We start from the raw sequence: 10320 nt of genomic DNA, 5'->3' as shown, positions 1-10320 counted from the left end.
GAGAGAACTCTTGAGTTTCGGGAAACCAAATCTTTCATGAGTGCTGTAAGCATGTCTGCCCTTTGCTCTTGATGGAAACATTACCTTTATTATACAGGAAAATTAGCATACCTGCCCTTGCTTCAGAAGACACTATCTTTAGCTTCCAAGGCTGATTACGATACAAATACACTTCTTGAATTTTGTCAAATGCTTTTTCTGCACTTACTGAAGAGATCATGTGTATTTTTTTCCTCCCTTTAAGCTGTAAATATGGCAATTACATCAGTTAATTTTGAAACACTACACCAATCTTGCATTCCTGGGATAAACTCCACTAAGTTATGTATATCCTTTTAATATATACTCCTTGATTCAATTTGATAATATTTTGTTAAGAATTTCTCCCTCTATATTCAGAAGAATATCAGTCTCTGTTATTTTCTTTAACGTCTACTTGGTTTTGGTACCAGGAAAATCTGGCTTTATAAAATGTGTTGGGAAATGTTCCCTCCTCCTCCATTTTCTAAAAGGATTAGTATAGGATTGGTTATTGATATTATTTCTTCCTTAAGTACATAATAGAATTCACCAAAGAGTCTGGAATATTCTAAACGGGAAAGTTTTACATTAAAAAATCAACTTCACTAGTGGATATAGAACTATTGAGATTTTCTATCTCTTCTTTAGTCATTTTGGATCATTTGTATGTTCATTTGTACATTTCATATACATTCTCAGATGCATTGGCATATGTTTGTCAAAATACTCTGTATTACTTTTTAATGTCCAGAGGACCTACAGTAACTGTCCCATTTTAAATTCCTGACATGGTAACTTAGGGATACTCCTTTTTTCTTGGAAGTTTTTCTAGAGTTCAATTGATTTTATTGCTTTTGTCAAAAATCAGCTTTTTGTTTTGTTTATCTTCCTCTATTAACTTTGCTATTTTTAATCCAATGATTTCTGTTCTTGTTTTAGGAATTTCCTTCTGTATTCTTGGGCTCAATATGCTCTTTCCCTAATTTCTTAAAGTGAAAGATCATGCCATTGGTTTGGAAAATTTATTTTTCTCTACTATATACATTTAAAGCTACAACTTTCACTGCAACCACTGCATTGGCTGCATCACACACATTTTAATATGTTTTCAATTTCATTCAATTCAAAATATTTTCTCTTTCCCTTATGATTTATTCTTTGACCTAATGGAATATTTAGAAGTGAGCTGCTAAACTTCCAACTCTGGAGATTTTCAGGTATTTTCTGTTATTGACTCTTAATTCCATTGTGATCAAAGAATATACTCAGTACAATTTATCTTTTTAAGTTTATTGAAACTTATTTTACTGACAAGAATATGGTTTATATTAGTTACTGTTTCACATGAACTTGAAAAGAATGTATATTTTGCTGTTGTTAGGTGGAATGTTCTATAAATGTCCACCAAGGAAAAGTGGTTGACAGTGTTGATCAAATCTTCTGTATTCTTACTGATCTTCTACTTGTTCTAACAATTACTATGGAAAAGTAGAGAAGTAGGTCTGTCCATTCTATTACTTTTTCTTTCATATGTTTCAAAGCTCTTTCATGTGTACAGTTTCAGGACTATCATGTCCTGTTAGTGAGTTAATCCTTTTATTATGAAGTGAACCCATTCATCCCTGGTGATTCTCCTCATTCTAATGGCTTTGACTGATATTAATAGAGCCCTCCAGTTATCTTTAGTGTTTGCATAGTATGTATTTTTGCATGTTTTTACTTTTATATTTGCAATGCTGAAATCAGTAGTAGAAATTTTTCATAGTCAAATCATAAATATATACCATGAAAACCCGATGACTGAATCCTAAAAAATCAAACATAATGAGGATGGTTCCAGACCAAGATTATGACATAGGAAGACAAAACAACAACAACCACAACAAAACGCAGTTTAAAAGAGCAACTAGCATATAAAAGAGACAATTCTAGAACTCTGCAAAACTATGGAGGAGCTGGGGGAATGCTTTCCGGGTCATAGGGACTGGAGAATGGCAGGTTTATGTTCCCTCTCCACCTCAAAAACACAGATGAGGGGTGCCTGGGTGGCTCAGTCAGTTAAGCGTCCGGCTTTGGATCAGGTCATGATCTCATGGTTCATGAGTTTGAGCCCCACATCAGGCTCTGTGTAGACAGCTCAGAGCCTTGAGCCTGCTTCAGATTCTGTATCTCTGTCTCTCTCTGCCCCTCTCCCACTTGTGTGTGCTCTCTCGCTCTCTCAAAAATAAATGAAAAACATTAAAAAAAAAAAAAAAAGAACAGAATAGAGAGCCTAGAAATAAACCACAATTAGTCAATCTATGACAAAAGAGGCAAGAATACAAAATAGGGGAAAAGACAGTCTCTTCAATAAACAGTGCTGGGAAAACTAGACAGCTACATGTGAAAGAATGAAATTGGACCACTTTCTAACACCATACACAAATATAAACTCAAAATGGACTAAAGACCTAAATGTGAGACCTGAAACCATAAAAATCCTAGAAGAGAATACAAGCAGTAATTTCTCTGACATCAGAAGCAGCAACATTTTTCTAGATACGTTTCCTAACGCACAGAAAGCAAAAACAAAAATAAACTCCTGGAACTATATCAAAATAAAAAGCTTTTCACAGCAAAGGAAACCATCAGTAAAACAAAAAGGCAACCAACCTACTGAATGGGAGAAGATATTCATTAATGATATATCTGATAAGCAGTTAATATCCAAAATATATAAAGAGCTTATATACCTAAACACCAAAAATAAAAACAAACAAAAAACCCCAAACAACATGATTTAAAAAATGGACAGAGGACCTGAATAGTTATTCTTCCAAAGACATACAGATGGTCAACAGACACATGAAAAGAAGTTCAACATCACTGATCATGAGGGAAATTCAAATCAAAACCACACCTGAAGGAATGGCTAAAATCAAAAAGATAAGAAATAACAGTGTTGGCAAGAATGTGGAAAAAAAAGAACTCTTGTACACTGTTGGAGGCAACGTCAACTGGTACAGCCACTGTGAAAAATAGTATGGAGGTTCCTCAAAAATTTAAAAATAGAAACAGTACATGATCCAATAATTCCACTACTGGGTATTTACCCAAAGAAAATAAAAACATTAATTTGAAAAGATATATGCACTCATATACTTATTGCAGCTCTAATTACATTCCATAGCCAACAAATGGAAGCAACCTAAGAATCCACTGATAGATGAATGTGATAACACAGATGGACCTAGAAGATATTATGCTAACTCAAATATATATATGTCAAACTGAGAAAGACAAATACTATATGATTTCACTGACATGTGGAATCAAAAAAAAAAAAAGAGTAAACCAAAAAAAAGCAGAATCAGACCTATAAACAGAGAACTGATGGTTGCGAGAAGGGAGGGGAGTAGAGAGGAAAGGCAAAATGGGTGAAGGGGAATGGGAGATAGACGTTTCCAGTTATGGAATAAGTCACAGGAATAAAAGGTACACCAAATATAGTCAATGATATTATAATAGCATTGTATGGTGACAGATAGTGGTGGTGAACATAGCATAATGTTTAAACTTGTCAAATCACTACACTGTACACCTGAAACTAATGTAACATTGTGTGTCAAATACACTCAAAAAAACTAATTTAAAAAAGTATTGATGCATATAAATGTGAAAAACTGTGGTCTCGTATTTTCCTTTATTATAAAATTATATAAATGTCATGGGGTGCTCGGGTGGCTCAGTCTATTAAGCACCCAACTCTTGATTTCAGCTCTGGTCATGATCATCTCGCAGTCCATAATATTGAGCCCTGTGTCAGGCTCCACACTGACAGCATGGAGCCTGCTTGGGATTCTCTGTCTCCCTCTCTCTCTGTCCCTCCCCAACTTGCTCTCTCAAAAATAAATTTTAAAAAAATATTTTAAAATTATATAAATGGCAAAAACACAATGACTTCAGGTACTGAAAAAAGGACTAAAGGTGAGCATTGTATCCACTTAAATATAGAACTAAGATTAAAGAACTGTGAGACTTATGATTACATAATAGAATATTTGTGTTAAAACCATTGCCAATATAAAACAATTCAACTAAAAAGCTAAGTACATACTTTTACTTTTAACTTGTGTGTTTACATTTAAAGTGGTTTTGGGGCACTTGGGTGGCTCAGTCGGTTGAGCGTCCAACTTTGGCTCAGGTCATGATCTTGGCAGTTCGTGGGTTCCAGCCCCGTGTCAGGCTCTGTGCTGACAGCTCAAAGCCTGGAGCCTGCTGCAAGTTCTGCGTCTCCCTCTCTCTCTGCCCCTCCCCCACTCATGCTCTGTCGCTCTCTCAAAAATGAATAAACACTAAAAAAAAAAAAATTTAAGTGGTTTTATTTTAGGAAGCATATAAATGGGTTTTTTTTATCAAGTCTGACAATCTATGCTTTTAAATTGCAGTATTTAGCTTATTTACATTTAATGTAATTATTAATAAGTTTAATGTAATTAACTAGAATCCATGTATTTGATTTCTATTTGTCCCGTCTGTTTTGTTTCTTTTACCTCTTTCTGACTTCTTTTGTATTAAGTATTTAGGACAACATTTTTTTCTCTAACTTGGCTTATTTGATATCTCTGTTTACTTTTTATTTTTTTAATTTTATTATTTTATTCTTAAGTTAGTTAACATACAGTGTAGTCTTGGCTTCAGGAGTAGGCTCATTTCTCTTCCTTTAACTTCATTACTTATTATTCTCCCTTGCTGTTTTCATTCTAGCTAGGGTAGATCTATTTCACTTTTTAAAATGATACACAGGTTGTCCCTTGCCTGGGAGGGATTTATCCATTTTCTATAGCTTGGAACCTTTCCCACCATCTATCATCATCTTACTTTACTAACTCTGACTTATAGACTTTCAGACCTCTTCTGAACCATCCTTCCTTAAGAAGGTCTTGCTGATCTTTGAGACGAAGGTAGGTCACCTTGGTATGTATTCAAATAACACCTTCTTAGTTCACATTTATAATATTTATTAATGCCCATATCCTCTGTGAGATTATAAGTACCATAAGATCATATCTATTTTATTTATGGTTACTAGCACCTACCATAGTGCTTCACACACTATGTAAGCACTCAGTAAATATTTGTTGATTGAATGAATGAAATGTACAATGGTGGCCATATTTTCTCAACTTTCATCTTCACCTTGAATATTTTGTAATTTCTTGAAAGTGGCATGTTGTTTTGAGCTATCATGATGGCTTACATGCTGTTTTCCTTTCCTGGAATACCCTATGCCTTCCATTATCTTGCTAACTTCCCAATGATTAGTTAAAACTGGGATCAATATGTAATAAAAATCAAAGCTAAAGAATAAGATGGAAAACTTACAGGCTTACATGCTATGTTAACAGTTGGCAAAGATAGAAAATAAAATAAGGTACTTAATTCAAAAAAAGAAAGAAAAAAAAACAATTGAAAAACAGACCTAAGAAACTTAGACCTAATAAAATGTAAGACAGGAAACCATCAAAATCCTAGAGGCGAAAACAGGCAACCACCTCCTTGACCTCGGCCGCAACAACTACTTACTAGACATGTCTCTGGAGGCAAGGGAAACAAAAGCAAAAATGAACTATTGAGACCTCATCAAGATAAAAAGCTTCCGCACGGCGAAGGAAAAAGTCACGAAAACTAAAAGGCAACCGACAGAATGGGAGAAGATATTTGCAAGTGACATATCAGATAAATAGTTGGTATGTAAAACCTATAAATAATTTATCAAACTCAACTCCAAAAAACAAATAATCAATCCAGTGAAGAAATGGGCAAAAGACATAAACAGTGTTCCAAAGAATACATTCAGATGGCTAACAGACACATGAAAAGATGTTCAACACCACTCAACATCAGCGAAAGACAAATCAAAACCACAATGAGACACAACTTCACACTTGTCAGAATGGCTAAAATTAACAACCCAGGAAACGGATGTCGGCGAGGATGCTGAGCAAAGGGAACACTTTTGCACTGCTGGTGGGAATGAAAACTGGTGCAGCCACTCTGCAGAACAGTATGGAGGTTCCTCAAAATATTAAAAATAGAACTACCCTATGACCCAGCAATTAAACTACTAGGTATTTATCCAAAGGATATAAAACTACTGATTTGAAGGGGCATATGCACCCCGATGTTTATAGTAGCGCTATCAACAACAGCCAAATTATGGAAAGAGCCCAAATGTCCATCAACTGATGAGTGGGTAAAGATGTTAAATATACAAGGAAATATTACTCAGTCACCAAAAAGAATGAAATCTTGCCATTTGCAACAATGTAGATGGAACTAGAATGTATTATGCTAGGTGAAATAACAGAAAGACATATACGATTTCACTCTCATGTGGCATTTAAGAAACACAACAGATAAACATAGGGGAAGGAAAGAAAAAATAAGATAAAAACAGAGAGGGAGGCAAATCATAAGAGATTCTTAAATACAGAGAACTGAGGATTGATGGAGGGAGGGAGGTGGGGCTAAATGGGTGATGGCATTAAGGAGGGTCACTTGTTGGGATGAGCACTGGGTGTTATACGTAAGTGATGAATCACTAAATCCTACTCCTGAAACCGTTATTACACTATATGTTAACTAATGTGGAATTAAATAAAATTAAAAAACAAACAGTATGCTTAATCTAAGCCTCATTCTTTTGAAAAAGACACATTATCACTATGCAGGAAAGGACTAAATGGTGAAAGAACTGAAAAACATGTCATAAGAAACAACCAGAAAAATTAAAGTTACCTTCAAATATGCGAAGTTATCCTGTATAAAAGCATTGGGGTTTTTTTCCCTATACATCTATAAGTAGTAGAACAAGGGCTAATGAGTACAAACTTCAAGGAGACAGATTTCAATTTCACATAAGAAACATTTCCCAAACTGCTGGCCAAGGATTACCACTGCTACCAGCCTGGTCTAAGCCATCACTAAATCTTGTCTATTACATTGGCCTTCCCGCTTCCACATTACCCTACTACAGTCAATATTCCAAATATCAACCAAAGAGATCTTGTTAAATGTAAATCATTAATATAGCATGCCTATTCCAAAAACTTTCAATGGCTTCTTATAACACTCAAAACCAAATCCTAAGTCCTGATTTTGACCTACAGACCCTCTGGATGTAGTTTCTATGTGATTCTCTAGTTTCCTAATGCTCCCTACCTTTCTCAATTTGCTATAGGCACATTGGGCTTTTTGTTGTTCCACACTCTAAGATCATGCTTGCCTCAAAGTCTTTGCATCTGTTATTCCTTTTGCCTGGAACAACTACCCACTCCCTCATATCCTTCAGGTCTCTCTCAAATGTCACATTCTCAGAGAGTCTTTCCCTAACCATCCTTTAAAAAATAGTTCACACATACCCCCATGAGTCTCTATCTCCTTACCCTGCATTACTGTCCTTACAGCACTTCTCTTTACCTGGTGTTACTACTAGCTCTCTACCTAAACAAATGCAAGGCAGAGATTTTGTCTATTTTGTTTACTGATGCATCCCAGGGCCTAGAACCACGCCTGGAGCAGAGTAAGCACTCAATATTTGTTGAATGAACGCTAAATGAAGGCAATGTTATCATACCAGAGAGTGTCAGATGTAGGTTGGGCATTCACTTGGTAGCAATATTTTAAAGAATTTAGACAAAATGACATTTAGGTCTCTTCCTAACTAAAGTGTAATGATTCCATATTGCTCTGTTTTTTTTTGAAAAATCACATGTAAATTTGGGAATGATACACTACATTTCTCTAGCTATCTCCCACAGGCTTGCAACCTGTGACCCGTGATAAGGTGTACAGAGGAATAAATTGAAAAGTTTTCCCCGTTTTCCTCCTTGTCAACTAATTTGTCCTCTATACTTGATTTCCTACTGGTAAGTAACTTCCACCTTCTGCTCTCTAGTTCTGATATGGGCTGCAGAATGAATAATGTGACTTGAAGCCATTTAGGAAGAATCTTTATTTTTGTGGAAAATTGGGAAAGTGTCCTGGGGACAAAACATAGTAACAGGTAGTCAAAAGCAGACAGACCACTTGGCTTTGTCACGGTTGGTTGTGCTACCTTAGACAAGTTAACTTTTCTCTGCTTCCTTTTCATCATTTGTTAAATGAAGATTAAGTGATTAGTAAATAGAAACATATTAATATGTGAAGCACATGGAATGGTACCTGGCATACAGTAAGCACTATATAAGTGTTAGCTACTAATTCATTTTTAGCATTGTAAACAAAAGACCATATTCAGTTATGACTGATGAAAAATTCAAATTAACAAATTACATTGGAAATTATTTACAACAAATTATTTGACAGGTAATGACTAGTTTTTTTTTTTAAGTTTTACATATAACTTTTTATAGCTCACAATGTATTTTAAATTTGGTCTTCATGATAATTCTTCCAGGTAGACAAGACAAATGAAGAAAGGGTCTCAAGATTTGTGTGATTTGCTCCAATTTACACAGCCTGTCATAGGCTGAATCTGACTTATTATTCTTAATCTATGTCCCACAACATTAGCATACGAAAGGAGCAGGCAGTCTGAAGAACCAGGATAAGATTTCCAAAAATATATGCTATTATTTAACTTTCTATTTCCTGTTGGAGCTTCTTGTTGGTCTCTCTTCAAGTTAAGCCTCTCTTCCATGATCAGGTTAACATCCTGAACATTTGTTTCAATTATGAGCCTTCAACAGATGTGGTAGGATGGTTCCTAGCAGAGATTAATAGCTGCTGAGCAAGGCTATGTCTTCCATTATCCACCGAAGGTGGTTGCAGAAAAATTCTCAAGTTCTGGAGTACATCATCACGGGAGGGAAGATAACTAGATGCCTGAGTTGTCAAGAGATAAAATGTCAGTGCCCACTACCTTGTAACTCTTCGTGTCGGAGTCCAAAGAAAAAAGTTGTTTCACAAGAAACTACCTAATGTTGTATTGTTGTATCTTCAACATTAAGAGGCAATAAGTTGTAACAAAACAATCAGTGGACATCATAGTTTATACCCCTTAAATCAAATGTGTATACGTGTGTGTGTGTGTTCCTCTGTCACTCATCATTTCAAAAATCTTAGTTTTTCTACATGCCTCACTATTCCTGTTACTGGTTTCTGCATTTGCTTTTCTGTAAAGGGATACAATGCATTTATGTAAAGTCTAAATAAGCTCTGCCAATTGTCATACTGCTTCTTACACCCTCAATAATGCATTAGATGAGCATTCCCATCTATCAATATTATATGAAGTGTGCATTGCTATTAGAGGCACATTAAAAAAATTAATTATAGCTAACAAAGGCACAGGTGAAAATAAGCATCTATTTAGATTTTAATAAAACCTGAAAATATAAACCTCATATCTCAAAAGAATACATATATTCATAAGGTTTATTTGGTAACATTTATCAGTATATAAGACTTTTATTCAATTATGCATACCTTGTAAAACTATTCCTAAAGGCAAATGTATTCCCTTTGGGTCACATTATACCCTTGATAATGTCTTTAAGATGTTCATTCCACACTGTCCTTTGGGTAGGAAATAAAGATTTTTAAACACTCTTTTAGAAAAATGTAAATAGCTTGAGATGTGAAAATAAATCTATACGGTGTATAGATTTTACAATAGTAAAAATTCTCTGTACCATCTACAATCCCTTTAAAATAGTCTCCCACTTAAAAAAAAAAGTGGGGGGTTAAAAAGAAGAGTATTGCAGCCTTTATACATTCTGATTTCCAGCTCTGAGAAGACTCGGATGGCAAAGGGACAAGTACTAAGGAAATCACCATGGAACAAAAATAACTTCCCCAGGGTGCCTGGGTGGCTCAGTAGGTTAAGCTCCAGACTTCAGCTCAGGTCATGATCTCACCATTCATGGGTTTGAGTCCTGTGTTTGGCTGTGTGCTGACAGCTCAGAGCCCAGAACCTGCTTCAGATTCTGTCTCCCTCTCTCCCCCCGCCTTCTCGGCTCACACTCTCTCTCTCTCTCTCAAAAATAAATAAACGTTAAAAAATGTTTTAAAAAATAACTTCCCCAATATATTACATTAATAGATATTATAAATTTCCCTTTTTAAAGACTATGACCACCACCCCCAATTGAATAAGGGCTGTTGATAAATACCTGACCATGAATTACAGTAATGTATTTAAATCATATCTTTTAAGAACAACAGGTATTTTCTACAGTGGTAGGGTGAGTGAAAAAGAGATAATCGGGACCAAGAGGTTAAGATCAAGAGGGGGTGTTCTGGAAGAGGCAGCTT

The 10320-nt window shown here is 35.3% G+C and overlaps 1 protein-coding gene across 3 annotated transcripts in view; it reads right to left on the bottom strand.

Annotated features, from left to right (window-relative positions):
* Nucleotides 1-10320, bottom strand: part of CB1H4orf47 (chromosome B1 C4orf47 homolog) — a 533217-nt gene that overhangs the window by 500148 nt on the left and 22749 nt on the right. The gene's annotated exons all lie outside the window — the stretch shown is intronic.

This window comes from Acinonyx jubatus, chromosome B1 (genome assembly GCF_027475565.1).
Source record: "Acinonyx jubatus isolate Ajub_Pintada_27869175 chromosome B1, VMU_Ajub_asm_v1.0, whole genome shotgun sequence".
NCBI classification, from domain to species: Eukaryota; Metazoa; Chordata; class Mammalia; order Carnivora; family Felidae; genus Acinonyx; species Acinonyx jubatus.
This window is presented reverse-complemented; position numbering and strand designations above follow the sequence as displayed.